Raw genomic sequence first — 16038 nt, forward strand, 5'->3', positions numbered from 1 at the left:
ACAAGACACCCCATAAAGTGAACATCTACCTGTCCCATTAGCAAAATCCTTTGTAAATCGTTTTCACTTCCTTAAAGGGTTATTAAACCCTCTGATTTGTTTGCATATATCTACTGCTAGCAAGCAGTAGATATATGCAAAAACCTTAAAAAAATAAAGTTTTACAAGAGGTTAAAACTTACCTGTGTTTTTGCTGCGCGCTCCCGTCCGAAAATCTGAAAAATCTCGGACGGCCGCAAAGGATCTTGGGGCAGGCGCATGTGCAGTTCAGATTTATGGCCGGGAGACAAGGAGAGACACAAGGCAAGTCTATGGAGCAGCGTGCACCTACATGCAGACACCATGGGGCAGGAAGTGCCAGCAAGCACAGAGGAGTCAGCGCTGGATCGGAAACCCACAGCAGTGCTGGAGGGACATCTGAAAACGACAGGAAAGAAGAAGAGGATTGGATTAAGAGACATAATTTAAGGTAAGTGCTAACACTAACATTGGGGGAAGGGAAAAATATACTTTAATGTCACTTTAACTATCCTGCTTTTTGAAGTATGGGGATAACAGCATGACCACTTCAACATCTCACAACGCAGCATTTGCCTCAGAAGCCTCCCACCAAGCCCATGTATTGTCATGGGGGGAAGTCAAATGTCAAATTTCAAAAGTCAGTCTTTCCCTAGGGACATCTGTGGAATTTGGTGGTGCTGTGCAGTGGAATTTGCTAACAGGACACATGAAATCTACCACTTTATGGTGCATGCTATCCATTCATAAGCATGTTCTGATATTTTTCTATGAGTATAGGAACACTTTAAAGTGCATCTATAGCCAATTTTTATTATTTTTATTCTTTAGTTATGGATAGAGTGGGGAAGGATTAGAACTCCTGTCAGGTTTTAATAGAGTTGAAGGCCCCACTGAGAGATGCTTTCACTTCCTGTCTAGTAAAAAAAGATTGTTCCCAGGACAGGAAGTGAGGGGAAATCTCTCAAACAGCAAGACAGTCACCGCTCTCTACAGGGAGATGATCTGGAGGTGAGCGAGCGGCGGTATGTGTTTGCTCACTTCCCGATCAATAGAGCCGACGTATGACATAATAATTTGTAAATCACTCACCTCATAGTTCTACTTTAAGTAATTCAATAGAGTTTAAAGTTTAGTAAAGTTTAGCATTTCAAGCCCACAAACTTTTTGCTCATTTTCCCAGTTCTTCCTTCACTGATAATATTATTTTACCTTTACCCCCTTCTATAGTGTTTTACTACTCTCCCACAGCTACTGTATTGAGTAGGAGAGCCTAGAGTGAGTGTATATCACTCTAATAGGAGTTTGCATATACTAGGAGTTTAAATTAAATATGAAAGATCCCATGGACAAGGCCTTGGTTAAATTAGTATTTCTCTCAATCCGTACTTCACGGCTGTTAATATTGTTGGACTGTAGTAGCTTTTATTTAACATACGGACACACCTTTTTAGTAGTGTTAGATTTTAAGAATAGAATCTCACTAATACAGAAATAAAATGGCATATGTGAATCATTTATTGTAATAATATTTATTTCCAAATGGCTGTTATATATGGAGTTGTCAGGAGAATGTTATTATTATCCACACTGGTGATGTGACACTTTCCAGAATGTTTTATCTGTAGTCCAGTGGATAATGTGAGCATGTTTCACATCTTTATCTGTATGATATACACATCCCCTATGTGTCTTTCTCCTGCAGGTAGGGCCCATGTGAAACAAAACTTTAGAACTCTGTTGTAGATTGATTTGGTACACCCAGGAAAAAATTGTATACTTATTTTTCCATAAACCCGAAAGAGTCAGCATTTCCTCAAAGTAATTTCATCCATTTTCCAATGTGAAGTTCCTCTGAACCTAATTTTCAACCCTTCTTCCAGTGAATTAGGATTCAGAGACCTTCTTAAGATGCAGGCTGATGTCCTGCTGTATTTGACATTGCTTTCATGTATCCAGTACCTTCCACTCCTGCTAAATTCAGTCCATTTGTATCCATTAGTTGTGCTATGACATCCCTCAAGCTATTCTTTGCTGCACATAACAAAATACAAGAGAATCAATTATTTGCTAGTACATTACTGTTGGTTGCAGATTCATTTTTTAAAGCATGATTTGGGGAGTTATATGGTTTATGGTATTTAGAGTCTTTGAAAGTAATCTAACAGGATAAAATCGTATTAAGGTCCTTTCATTAATCCCACATGTTCCATTCTTATTTTATGAGCCACAAAACTACAACAACATTCTGCTCCAGCTTCGAGTCTTCAGATAGAAATGAAAGGGGACACTTCAGCACTTTTCTGCCATTGAAGAGACAGGATTCCTTTTACAATGTAGAACAATAATATGTGATAGCTGCCTCAGTATTACTTGTTTTTAGTTTGTTTCTTGTTCCTATGTTTTTCATTGTTTATAACTGCTGGCATGTCATGAAAAAGTAAAGTAATTCCTTACTTATACAAATTCCATTTATAGAACATTTTACAGTAAAGATAATCTGCAGCATGCCTGTAAGGTAATTGCATGGAACATATTTAAAGCCACTCAGCTAAAGCATTTGGAGTGTGAATGGACTACAACATAATTATATAAAAAGTGTTTACTTGTTTCCTAGAGGCCTGGAAACATTACATCAACATAATAGGCATCGCTCAACATTCTCCATAGACCACTTATGCCCAGTTTGCAGCTCAACTATTACATTTGGTACTTGTTCCACCACCCTTGGACCCCAGTGGTCCTTAGTTGAAGTAGGAACATTGAACTGTGCATGGCAGTGATCTCTAGCAGTCCCGTATATCCTGTCCCACCACACTAGTCATACCTATTTCATGTCTATAGACTCTGAGCATCTCCTGTAGTATTTCTGCACTCTCCTGTAACCTTATGCAGCTTCACATAACAACATTACTGAATATTATGCACAGCCTCCTGGTGGTGTCAGGGACTGCAGATGTCCATGCCAGACCATGCAGGACAATCAATAGAATAGGCTTAAATTATCTGTTGATATCTGATGTTTCCATTGTTTAAGGGCAATGCCTCAGTTAGTTCACCTTGTTACCTTTTCAGAAACTAGAGAGTGTATCTTGCTCTAATCACAGGCCTATAAAAGTCTAGTCTAGGGAGGGGCACTGCCAACAAATAAGCCCCCCCATCTGGCTCTTCCACTACTACTGTGCCACCCCTTTCCTCTCTCACCGCCTATGTGTCCACTGCCCCCCCCCCCCGAGGATCTTGCCGCCGCTGTCAGCCTTGGGCGGTCTGTACTCACACAAATTAGGCAGCTGCAAAGCCCCAGCATGGGCTGAGACGGCCGTCTAATTTGCCTGACTACAGTGCAGCCTCTGCTTTAGGTCCTGATTGTTCTGTGCGGCCGGCCGGCCGGGCCCAGCAGAGCGGCGGAGGGTGGGAGCGATAATAATAAACGCAGAGTGTGGAGGTGAGTAATGTGATGCAGTGCAGAGGTCAGTAATGTGACGCAATGGGGAGGTCAGTAAGGTGACGCAGTGGGGGGTCAGTAAGGTGACGCAGTGGGGAGGTCAGTAAGGTGACGCAGTGGGGAGGTCAGTAAGGTGACGCAGTGGGGAGGTCAGTAAGGTGACGCAGCGGGGAGGTCAGTAAGGTGACGCAGCGGGGAGTTCAATAAGGTGACGCAGTGCGGAGGTCAGTTAGGTTACATAGTTACATAGTTACATAGTATTTGAGGTTGAAGACATTAGTCCATCAAGTCCAACCTATTAGGATCTCATTCTAGGAGTACATGTACCCCTGTATATTACCTGTACCCCTGTATATTACTTGTACCCCTGTATATTACCTGTACCCCTGTATATTACTTGTACCCCTGTATATTACCTGTACCCCTGAATATTACCTGTACCCCTGTATATTACCTGTACCCCTGAGTGACGCAGTGCGGAGGTCAGTAAGGTGACGCAGTGCGGAGGTCAGTAAGGTGACGCAGTGCGGAGGTCAGTAAGGTGACGCAGTGCGGAGGTCAGTAAGGGGACGCAGTGCGGAGGTCAGTTATGTGACGCAGTGCGGAGTTCAGTAATGTGACGCAGTGCGGAGGTCAGTAATGTGACGCAGTGCGGAGTTCAGTAATGTGACCCAGTGTGGAGGTCAGTAAGGTGACGCAAGGCGCCGAGGTCAGTAATGTGATGCAGGGCGCGGAATTCAGTAGTGTGACACAGTGCGGAGGTCAGTAATGTGACGCAGTGTGGATGTCAGTAATGTGATGCAGTGCGGAGCTCAGTAATGTGACACAGTGTGGAGGTCAGTAAGGTGACACGGTGTGGAGGTCAGTAAGGTGACGCAGTGCAGAGGTCAGTAAGGTGATGCAGTGCAGAGGTCAGTAAGGTGATGCAGGGCGTGGAATTCAGTAGTGTGACGCAGTGCTGAGGTCAGTAATGTGATGCAGTGCGGAGCTCAGTAATGTGATGCAGTGTGGAGGTCAGTAAGGTGACGCAGCGTGTAGGTCAGTAATGTGACGCAGTGCGGAGGTCAGTTAAGTGACGCAGTGCGGAGATCAGCGGTGTAAGAAAAGGGACTTACAGTGGTGATGTGCTCTGTCCTCATGCCCTCTTCTTCCTCTCCAGGTGGTGGATCCAGGGGGGGGCAATGGGGGGGAGCATCCATGTCTGCTCCATGTGAAGCCCCCAGCCGCCCTGTTGTGCCTCCCCTGCAGGTGCCTTCCCGCTCTGCTGAAACTAGCCAGGCAGCCAATGATGGTGCTGCACTCTCCCTCCCAGCCAATAGCAAGCAAAGGAGGGTGGAGGCAGAGCAGAGCCGTCAAAGGAGATTTTCAGAGTAATCTGCTTTTCAGAGTAATCAGCGGGGGGCAGGGTTGAAGCCTATGACCCCCGCACAGCGTCCGGGACATACAGCTGTAAAGCTGTCACAGAGTTTACTGTGTTCAGTGTAAAAAAAAACGGCATAGTACTTGGAGTGTGCCGGTTGTTTACACTGAATCACAGTAAACTCTGTGACAGCTGTATGTCCCGACCGCGCTGTGCTGGGATGCATGCATAGTACTTGTAATTAGCATGTGTGGATAAAGCTACTTCTAGGTTGCCTAGGACTCCAGTTCCAGTACAGTAATATCCTATTGTATTTTAGCTAGGTATATTGCATAATAATTTGGGTTCATAAAGTACTGTACTTATTATTTAATGTTAACTTTGAGCAAGGTACATAATAGTAATTATCTTTGTAAATCATTTAGTAGGATGCCCATGTGGTGTTTGCTATTTGGGGTAATTGTCCATAGAAAGTGTCTCTTTTAATGGGAGATTCATTGCATGACCTTTTCTAGGTTGATTGTGTAGTTTTTCTCCCTCATGCTTTCTGCTTACTGCACAGCGTTGTAGTCTGGGATCCCCAGTGCATATCTCCCTTCTTTAATCACACTCTTGTTAAGATGGATTCATTGTTAAATCTGCAGTGGCTTCATTAGGAGCATGTTTGCTCCTACCATATGGTAAACGTTCTGTGGTAGAGTGGAGACAGGTTCTGTTATGCTGTGTAGCATATTGCCATGTTGCACACACACGTTTTAGCAAATAATTACTCTATCTAAAGAAGCGTTTACAACATATGCTGACAACCTCTGCTTTATATTTTCTTCATTTAACCATTTTTGCAGAGTAAGGTGACCCACTGGCCTTATCTGGGGATTATGGAAACATCTGGTCATGTTTATCTTGCCTATACTTTAAAGGACGTAACTGGATGAACGCCAGCTTAAAAAATCAAAGTACATGTCTGGAGCCATCCTTGATCCAAGGCCTTGTTTCTTATTACTGAATGAAACAATTAACTATTCAAAGCTTGAAAACTATAGTTTGTCTGTCTCCCACAATACCAGACATTTCAGTACTATAATTAAAATCTATGAGATTCATTTATTTGGTATCTAGAAATGACAGAAGGTAGGTGTCACCATATTTACCTCTAGCACAACCCGTAAACCTGCCATAGATAAGAGCCCCTTTAAACACATTTTTCAGTTGGTGAGGCAAGATTCTGATTTTTTTTTTTTATATATATTTTTTAGGGATTGCCCTTTATATTTTGATATAGGTTGCTATCTACATATCAGAAGGCCTGCACACTTGCAGCCTGCTTCCTATGGGCGTACCTGTTTGCCTTACGTGTGTGATTGGATTGTTTATATATTTTTTTCAACTGTATTAAAATATTAATACTTTCAACACTTAGTGCTCTATATCAGCCTTTCTCAACCAGGGTGGCTTCTGGCTTCCTCAGGGGTGCCTTGAAATACACAGACACATGCTATGATTGTCATTCACATGACAACGCCACAGCACAACTGCCTTTTCAAATACAAATTATATATATTGGGAAACATTGTCTTGTGATGTGAAGCCAACCCTGCTGCTTTACCCTGTTGTGCCACTGCTGGGTCAAAAAAGTGGCATCACTGCTACTTAGATGTAGAGAAAGTGTGCATGTATCCCTGTCCACAGAGAGCGGGATCATCAGTTCATATATGTCGTCTTAGTTTATGTGATATGATAGTCACTCATGTCTGATTCTGTCAGTCGTAGTGATTTCTTATACAAACGCAGAGCTGGAATAATCAGATGGCCTTAAACCTAAACCCTGTTATAAGCAAATATTGTCTAAATACAAGCAGCATATGTGTTCTTACTGGATTTTTGTCTTTCTTTGCATATTTATTCTATATTTCTGCAGTAATACGGTGTAAAACTTTGCTAATGTGCAAGAGTGATAGGAGCTGATGATCCCACTCACAGCTCTGCTCTGTGCACAGGATACATACAGCATAGCAATGAGGTCACCACTACGTTTACAGGGTAATATGTGAGTTTCTAAAGATATCTGGTACACACACACAGTGGATTTATATAATTTGTGGCTATTGATGAATATATTTAAAATGAAAGTTTTTTTGTGCCTGGAGTTTAGCTTTAAATGCTGGGCCTATAGACTGTTAGCCATAGTTTGATGACTAGGTCTTTTCATTTGCTAACAAGTCATTTGTAGCCGTGTAGTTTTTCAATGGAGATACTATTTATTTTATATTCTGTAAGGCGCAGAAAAATATAAACCTACCCACTAACAGCAGAGTGACACAGTTTTTTTTTTTTACTACTGCTCAAATATACTGTATGTGAGTGCCTGGTATCTTGATGACCAATACTACAGTTCAATATATAAAGAATAAGAAAAAGCATTTGGTGAATCATTGCTTCTTGTTCACATGGAGATTTTAAAGCAAGTTATTTTTGCTGCAGTTTCCAAGCAATTATTTATGGGATTTGAACCGGAGAGCGATTTTTGTTTTGGCACCAGGAAATCAAAAAACAGTATTTAAATCTAGTCACGCTATGACAACTCTCTTCTCAGCAACTGAGACAAAGAAAACATACAAGCAAATGTATATTTGTCAACATTGTACAATGCAACATTGGAGCATTTCAGCCCCACCCTAAATTCTGCCTCATGATTAGACAATCTCAATTGGCTGGTTTCTACTTCAGTAATTGCTGCAAACTCTAGAAACAAAATTATTGGAGTGGTAAAGTGCGATGTACACATTAAAGAAGTATTGGGAGAGTAAAATGTACTCTTCCCAATACTTAGAGCCAGCGTGGAACACTGCAGGTGTCACATGATGCTGGCTCTATACAAAGAGCTGAGCGATCATGAACTGCTGATCGCTCGGCTCACTGTCTTCTCCCTGCAGAAAGCAGTGACTGTTAGTCACTGCTTCCTGCAGGGATTCCCCTCTCCCTTCTATATTCCTCTAGTGCTCATTGAAGGAACAGACAGCAGAGGAGGCAGACACAGCTGGTTCTGGTTCTAGAGAAGCGGGTCGGATCCTGACAATATTTTTGGGATTTTTCCTGGCTGCAACTCGGCTCTGCTCTGTCAGTAAATAGTGGTCAGTAGCCCACTACATGCTGCATTTGGATCACAGTAAATGTACTCCTGTGACCCACTAGAGAGCTAAAGCCAAAAATAGGTTTGGCTGCTTTATTTTTTGGCAGGTGTTCTGCTTTAAATTTAAGTTTTATTCTGACAACCCTGGTGCTCCAGCTGTTGTGAAACTTCAAATCCAATCATGCCTCTGCCCCTGGGACTTATAATTCCCCAACAGCTTGAGTGCCAAGTTTGCTTACTACTGCTTTATTCTGTGAGTATGTCACATTCTGCCTATATAGTCTTAGAGGTCTTAGAAGGAAACGGTAATCCATAAGAAAAAAACACTAAAAGCTTCAATGGAAACTTTTTTTCTGTTTTCTCTGACTGGTAATATAAAATAGATTACCAAAGATGTATTACTTTTGTCATTTTATTATTGTGCATAATCATTGGAAGTATGCTTATCTTTACATATTTAATAAGAATTACTCTTAAAAATGAGAAAAGAAAATGAGCACAAAAGTGAATTTTCTGTGCCTAATATTTTGTTCACATTTCCATATTCCAAATGTTTTCCTGATTGGTTGCTGTTGTCGACAATGCTAACTTTGTGTTTTTTTTCTCCAGTTTTAATAAACCAGTATCTTTGGCAAAGACCAGGGGTTTTATCAGTATTCTGTAGTCTCCGATCACCAATATTTAGGACATTCCTAAGTGGCATTGATAGATCTTCAGTATTCTTAGCATCCCACTGCTATAAGATAATTGCTTGATATCCCAACTCTATCACAGGTCTGCCTTTGGTCTGGTAACTCAAGGTTCAATAACTGTGCTGTGTCTAGAACTCCAGTGATTTTCTTTTGCTTTAAACAGCTGACTCAGAGGACACAGTCACCTTCAGTTCAGGACTGTCCGTATAATAACTCACCCTGCAGGATACTGCATTACTTCTGTATATTTTCATTTTTACATAAAATATAATTTATTTTTTTGCTTTATTTTTATTTTTTTAATAAAAAACTATATTTAGCTTAACTTTAAATTATAGCATACTCTCAGCAAACCCGAAGGTTCCTGGAGATAGGAGTATTTACTTATTTAATCCCTTTATCAACAGCAACAGTGAGAAGTTCTCAGGGGTTTATGAACACATGACTTGTGGCATGGTGGCTTTACTGAGCTCAGATAAAGGTAAACGTTGCAAGATCATTAATGACATAATACTTTATCCGTCCAGGATCCCCTGGTGCATGATGTATCTAGCAGCAGGGAGTCACAGGCAAACCTATATTCATGATGGTGAAAATAGAAGCAGCCATTGTTACATGTTTGCTGTTCAGAAAATGCACAGATCAAGCTCAAATGGAATAATGCTGATGAAGACCTTGTTTGGAGGTTTATTTTTCACTTGTGAAGAAATTATTGAAACCAGAGCTACAAACTTTGGAAGGCTAAAACTGGTTCTACTGTAAATGCTGGGATGACAGTCTAAAAGCCTGTGTTAATGGGCTATTTTTAATGTCGGAACTGCTTCTTCCACCATAACATTGAATAGAAATGAAAAAGCAGCTTGAAGCAGGCCAAGGCAGCTTAGAAAGAGGTTAATGCACCCGTCAATAAACTCTATGTGGTCTCAGAATATTTTTTAATTTATGCAATCTGCAAGAAAGCAAGCTAAGTTTACTCACTGGCACAAGCTTACATTGACAATAAACTCAGGAGTTAAATGTTAAAAATGCATTTCATTACCTTAGGAGAACTATGGGGTTAAGGCTTTTCCCCATAGTTCTCCTTAGGGTAGCGGAAGGACACAAACTAGCGTCCTCCTGTCACCCTAAGCTCAGTATACCGCGAGCTACAGCTCGAGGTATACTGAGATGCCACAGTATACCGCGAGTTACTGCTCGTGGTATACTGAGATGCCGCAGCTGAAGCAGATCCCGACAATTATGTCCGGATCCGCCTAGCTGTGTGAGTGACAGCTGGCTCTGCCTATCTAGAGGCAGAGCCAGCTGTACCCGCCCCCTCCCCTGTCCGATCCGCCAGTCAGCGCAGGCGGATCGGAGCGGGGAGGGGGGAATCAAGCCCCTCCCCTGTCATGGCAGAGAGCTGTGACAGGATCGAGAGGTGAGTTAACGTCGGTATGTGTTTGCTCACTTCTCCATCTACTGAGCCGACCTGTGACAGTTTCTTTGTCACAGGTCGGCTAGAACTATGAGGTGAAAAGCACTCACCTCATAGTTCTCCTTTAACTATTAACAAACATGTATCTTATGTGTGTATCACTCAGCTGTAGATCCTCAAATCATGCTGACACTCTCCTTCCTTCTGGAGGGTGGGAACTTTTTGGTCCCTGTGTGTGCTGTAAATTCCAAACTCGCTCCCGTAATGGACTACAATCTCAATAGAAATTAGTAAACTAAACATGAGATTGTAGTCCATCACGGGAGTGAGCTTGGAGCAGTGGCTACTTTACTGAATACACAAGGACCATGGGGAACAAAAGAAGCCTCCCTCCAAAAGGAGGGAAAATGTCAGCACAAATTCGGAGATGATTTCAGGCTCTAGAACTGAGTGATACATAAATAATTTACATTTTTGTTAATAGTTAAAGTACTTGAATGCATTTTTTTTTGTTTCAATGTTTTTATTAAATTTCACAAGTAGAAACAATATATAACAACTCGTAGATATCATAAAAAATACAAATATGAACAGAGAAATATATATGATCAAAATATATATGATATCAATGGTACATCAGAAAGAGAATGACAAAATACAATCACATCATCAAGTAACAAAAAGAATATATAAAAACGTATTAAAGTGGCAAAAAAAGATAGATTTAGGAGAAGGGAATAAAAGGAAGGAAAAAGGAGGAAAACAAGGAAAAGAGTAGCATGATACATTCAATTGGCCAATTTATCAATTCTAAGGTAAAGTTGATAGTCTGATTATAGGGTGAGTAGTCTAGTGCCAAATGATGGGGAAGATAGTGTTTTACCCAAGGTTCCCAAGTTTTCTCAAATTTGGACTTATGATCGTGGAGACGGGTAGAAAGTTTTGCATTTAAAAAAATCCAGTTAATTTTATTTTTGGTTATGGAAATAGACAAAGTACTTTTTTGCCATGAGCTAGTTATGGTATGGTATGTTTAGCAGCTGATAAAATATGGTCTGACGTTCAGCAGAGCTATTTGGGGGGACAGGGTAATGGCCTTATTTAAGAGAGTATAGATCATTTTGAAAACCTTAGTCCAATATTTATACACAATTGGGCATGTCCACCACACATGTATAAATGTGTCGCTATCTTGGCAGCCGCGAAAGCAGTTTCCATCATATGTTGGATGAAAATGTTGAAGCTGGTTTGGTACTTTACCACGAAAGGGGTACCTTATAATTTGATTTTAGCATGTTAGCGCTTGCTGAAGATGCTTTAGTAGATACCCAAATTGTTGAGCAAATGTCTTCTGAGATTGGAAGATTGAGGTGTCTATGCCAGCGGTCTATATAAGCATGATGTGGTGGCTCAATACCCTGTAGTAAAAGAGTATAAATCAAATTGGTGAAATAAGTTCAGGAGAGTTTTTAGGTTTTCAAAAAGAGATAAAGATAATACATTTTGGGTAGATTTGGTCTGAGAGTGTATAAAAGTTTTACTTTTTAAAATAAATGAAAATTTCCGTAGAAGGAAGATCATATTTATCTTGAAAATCAGGAAAGGGTAATATCTTTTGCTCTGCATACAGGGAGAGGAAACAGATAATATATTTTTCTTTCCATTTGTGGAATGTTGCAGGAGAATCAAAAGCTGGAGGGAAGGCTGGGTGGTGTAGAAAAGACAGCAGGGGGTGAGGGGATAAAAGGCCACTTGAATATTTGAGAGTGCCCCATATTTTAAGGGAATAACAAGTAATGGGATTGAAAAGGTTAGGTCTATCTCTAGGTAGCATCCACAGCAGGTTATCCATTAAAAGGGGGTCGCAGTCTACAGCTTCTAAAGAAACCCAGTTTCAGTTGTGGCATGATAATTGGCAATTCATGCGATTTGAGCAGTGTAGTAATACTTTTGTATGTGGGGGACTCCTAAACCACCTGAAAGTCTAGTTTGTTATAATGTCTTAGCAGAGTTGTGTTTTTTTATGGGACCAAAAAAAGTTAAGAATTTGTCTTTGGAGAATGCGAAACATAAAGGAGGGGATGGGGACAGGCAGTACATGAAAAGGGTATAACAGTTTAGGAAGGTACATCATTTTAATTGCAGCAATTCTACCTAATCACGAGAGAGGGTAAGTATGCCCTATTTTTAGAAGGTTGTTTAACTGTGTAAATAATTTAGGAAAATTGGCTGCATTAAGGGTTGAAAAGGAGGTTGTCAAGTATATACCCTAGTATTTTAAGGAGTAGGGTTCCCAATGAAATTGGTAATTCGATTTAATTATTGTGGTGGTGTCCTGAGATAAGAAGATATTAAGGATTTTTGATTTAGTAGGGTTAATTTGTAATCCCTATAGATGACCAAAAGGTTTTAATGTTCGCATTAAGCTTTGGAGAGAGATAAGGGGGTTTGAAATAAAAAGTAGACTGTTGTCTGCAAAGAGACAAAGTTTGTGATGATGGTCTGCGATCAAGATACCTGTGATGTCTGAATGGCCGCACATTAGTTGGGCTAGAGGTTCGATAGCCAATGCAAAGAGTAGAGGGGCCAGCCTAGTCTAGTTCCCTTGAGTATAGGAAAAACGATGATCTATGTCCGGTTTATTTCACAGACACAGTTGGAACAGAGTATAAAGCAGCCATCCATGAACTGAATTCTGAACCAAAACTCCATCGACGTAGTCTATAAAAAAAGTATTGCCAAGATAATGAGTCAAATGCCTTCTGCATATCTAAAGATAAGAGCATTAACGGGATTTTACACTGTTTAGCTTTTTCTATTGGAAGGCTTACTCTACCTACGTTGTCACTAGCTTGACGGGAAGGTATGAAACCTACTTGAACCTTATGGATTAGGGCATTAATAATTTTATTTATTTGGGGAAGCCAATACTTTAGGTAATAGTTTGACATCTATATTTAAGAGACAAATTGGCCTGATGTTGGTCCAGTTGGTGTCATCTGTGTTAGGCTTCGGGATCATGCATATGTTAGCAGATAAGGATTCTGATGTGAAACTGAATCCAGCACAGATGCTGTTAAAAGCATCAGATAGAAGTGGAGCAAGAATTTCCAAAAACTTCTTATAATAGGTAGCTGTAAAATCATCTGGACCTGGTCTTTTATTAATTTTAAGAGATGTAATCGCCATTTGCACTTCAGGAATAGTAATCAGTAGGTCGAGAGATTCACGTAATGATTCAGACACCACAGGCATGTCAATTTTGGAAAATAGATTAGAAGTGGTGTGCGGATCAAAAGGGGTAGTAGAACTGTAGAGTTGTGATAGGTGATTAGGAAACTAATGGAATATTTTATGTGGGTTGCTAGATAAGGTGTTGTTAGAGTGACGCAGTCATAAGGGTTTTTTACATAAATCAATTTTACTTAATCTCTCTGCTAGTTGGGTGTTTTGTTTGTTACCTTGAAGATAGAATTCATGTTGAGTTCTACGGAGGCTTTTGTCAGCAACACTCGCTAATAGAATAATAGTCAATTGCGAGGAGTAGGATGTGCTAAGAAAATTTGAGATTTATCGTTAAAATCAGATTCAAGTTTACACAACTGTGGCTCTCTCACTTGTTTATGTCATGAAGCTATACTAATGCAAATGCCTCTAAGGACTGGTTTGTGTGCTTTCCATAGAGTCAGAAGAAATGTCTGGGGAGCTATATAATCCAAGAGGGCATTCTGTATGGCAATCTGTGTAGTTCCGTCTGTTAACAAGGAATCGTTTAGAATCCAGGAGCAATCAGCAAAATCAGACCACAGAGAGGACATGGAGAGAGTCACCCCATGGTGATCCGTCCATGAGAATGAGACTGACGTTAGCACAGATGGTAGTGTGGCGTGAGAGGTATAGAAGTGAACGATTATGGATAATTAATTGTGTGGATTAGAAAAAAAGGTGTATTCTTTGGACGAAAGGTATAATTCTCTCCAACAATCTATCAATGCATATTGAGACAGTAATACACAGAAACCCCTAAAATGATTTGTGGATAAACCTGAAATGTAGGATTTATCTATGCTTGGATGGGTAGTTAAATTGGAATAACTGCACATTAAAAGGGTGCCCCGTTGGTGAGAACCTATGACAGAAAGCAAATGTTTGAAAAAAGGAATTTGTTTGGAATTGGGAGTGTAATATGTTACTAAAGTTACTTTGCGATCACTTAAGGAACCAATTAATATCAGGTAACGACCTTTGTGACATATAAATTGTACTGAATTTTTGAAACCTATTAATATGCCACGGTGTCTGGAGGAGTCATTCGCCATAAAAATCTGAGAATATTGGGGATGAAAATATTTTGGGTATGAAGAGTGGGAAAAGTGTGTTTCCTGGAGGCATAATATGTCTATCTGCATGGAGCGGAAGTGGCAAAAAGCTAAGTTTTTCTGAGGAGAGTTAAATCCTTTGACGTTGAGGGTGAGAAATGTCAAACTAGATGACATTACCAGCAAAAAAAGGGAAAATTAGGTTTAGTAATTGGCCTAACAATGAATGATGTATATATGCCAAGCTGATAGGGAGAGGACATAAAAGAGGAAGAGAGAAAGAAGAAGAAAGAATAACATGAGCAGTGAAACTGATAACAGTAAAAATAATAATTAATCTGGGCAGAGCAAAAGGCAACCACACAATAATGGAAACAAAAATCTCTAGACTGAGGTAGGGTACCCTAAGAAGGTAGTAATCTGTGATAGGGGCACAATAGGGGGGGGCACAGTGACAGCCCCTCGACCATCCCTGGGGACAGTATGCTAAAGATAAGTGAGTGAACCAACCAGTAACAAAAATCAATTTAACCATTTGAAGACCAGGTGTTTACTCCCCCTTCCTGGCCAGGCCATTTTTCAGTATTTAGCGCTGCGGTACTTTGACTGACATTTATTCTGTCATGCAATGCTGTATTGAAATTAATTTTATACCATTTCTTCTGGGACAGATAAAGCTTTCTTTTGGTGGTATTTAATCACTTTTTTTTACTATATGAAGGAAAAATTACTGAAAATTTTAGGAAAAATTGTTTTTTTTTTTTACATTATGTTATAATACATTTATTATTACTCAATTTGTTGATAAAATATAAAAGACGGGGGCATGTCGGGTAAATAGACACCAAACATGTCAAGCTTTAAAATTGCGCACACCCGCAAAATTGTAAAAAACTAGGCGACACTTTAAAAGCTTTTACCGCTCATTTTCAGTGATTGATGGCCCTAGAATTATTGCTCTCACTGTGACTTTCGTGGCAATATGTAGCATATGTAGCATGTGCGGGGTAATGGGCGCAATCGTCATTTTCGCATGTATGCGCACTCGACGCATGTTTGCACGCGTGTATGTGGGTAGGTACTTTAAAAGAAATTGTGTTTTTTTTTATTCTTTTTTTATGTGTAACTTGAATTATTATTTTTTTGCAACTTTAATTTTTTCCCCTATTTTTTTCCGCTTAACTTTATTGTTATCACATAGGGGGCTAAGAACCCCCCTCCCCCTATGTGATAGCAAAGATTTGTGACCGGTCCTCTTTATAGAGATATCATAGGTCTCCAAGACCCCTAATGTCACCTAAGGACCCCCAAAGAAGCTGATGAAGCAGAGATCTGCTTCATCAGCTTCTCTCCGACTTCTGAAGCTGAAGAGTGACACAAGAATGTGGAAGTGATGTAATATACATCACTTCCACATGCTGACAGCGGAGAGGGAACCAGAGGGAGATCGTGTACCGATGTCAGAGAGCCACCATGCTGGTCCCGGGTCCCTTCCAGGGGGGTCGATGGAGGGGGCGATCCGATCGGCACCCCATACCGCTTGTATGTAAACAGGCATCACTGCGCGCAAGTGGGTGGGGCTAACAGGACTTCGGACTAAAAATGTAGTAAAAAATATTATCATTTTAGACCTGGTATATATATAGATATATATCTATAT

General features: G+C 40.3%; 1 protein-coding gene across 1 annotated transcript in view; it reads left to right on the top strand.

Moving 5' to 3' along the window:
• The window catches only part of TMEM132C (transmembrane protein 132C), a 374589-nt gene that overhangs the window by 292411 nt on the left and 66140 nt on the right, over positions 1 to 16038 (top strand). The window lies entirely within an intron of this gene.

This window comes from Nanorana parkeri, unplaced genomic scaffold, assembly GCF_000935625.1.
Source record: "Nanorana parkeri isolate BGI_ZX_2015 unplaced genomic scaffold, ASM93562v1 scaffold68, whole genome shotgun sequence".
NCBI classification, from domain to species: domain Eukaryota; kingdom Metazoa; phylum Chordata; class Amphibia; order Anura; family Dicroglossidae; genus Nanorana; species Nanorana parkeri.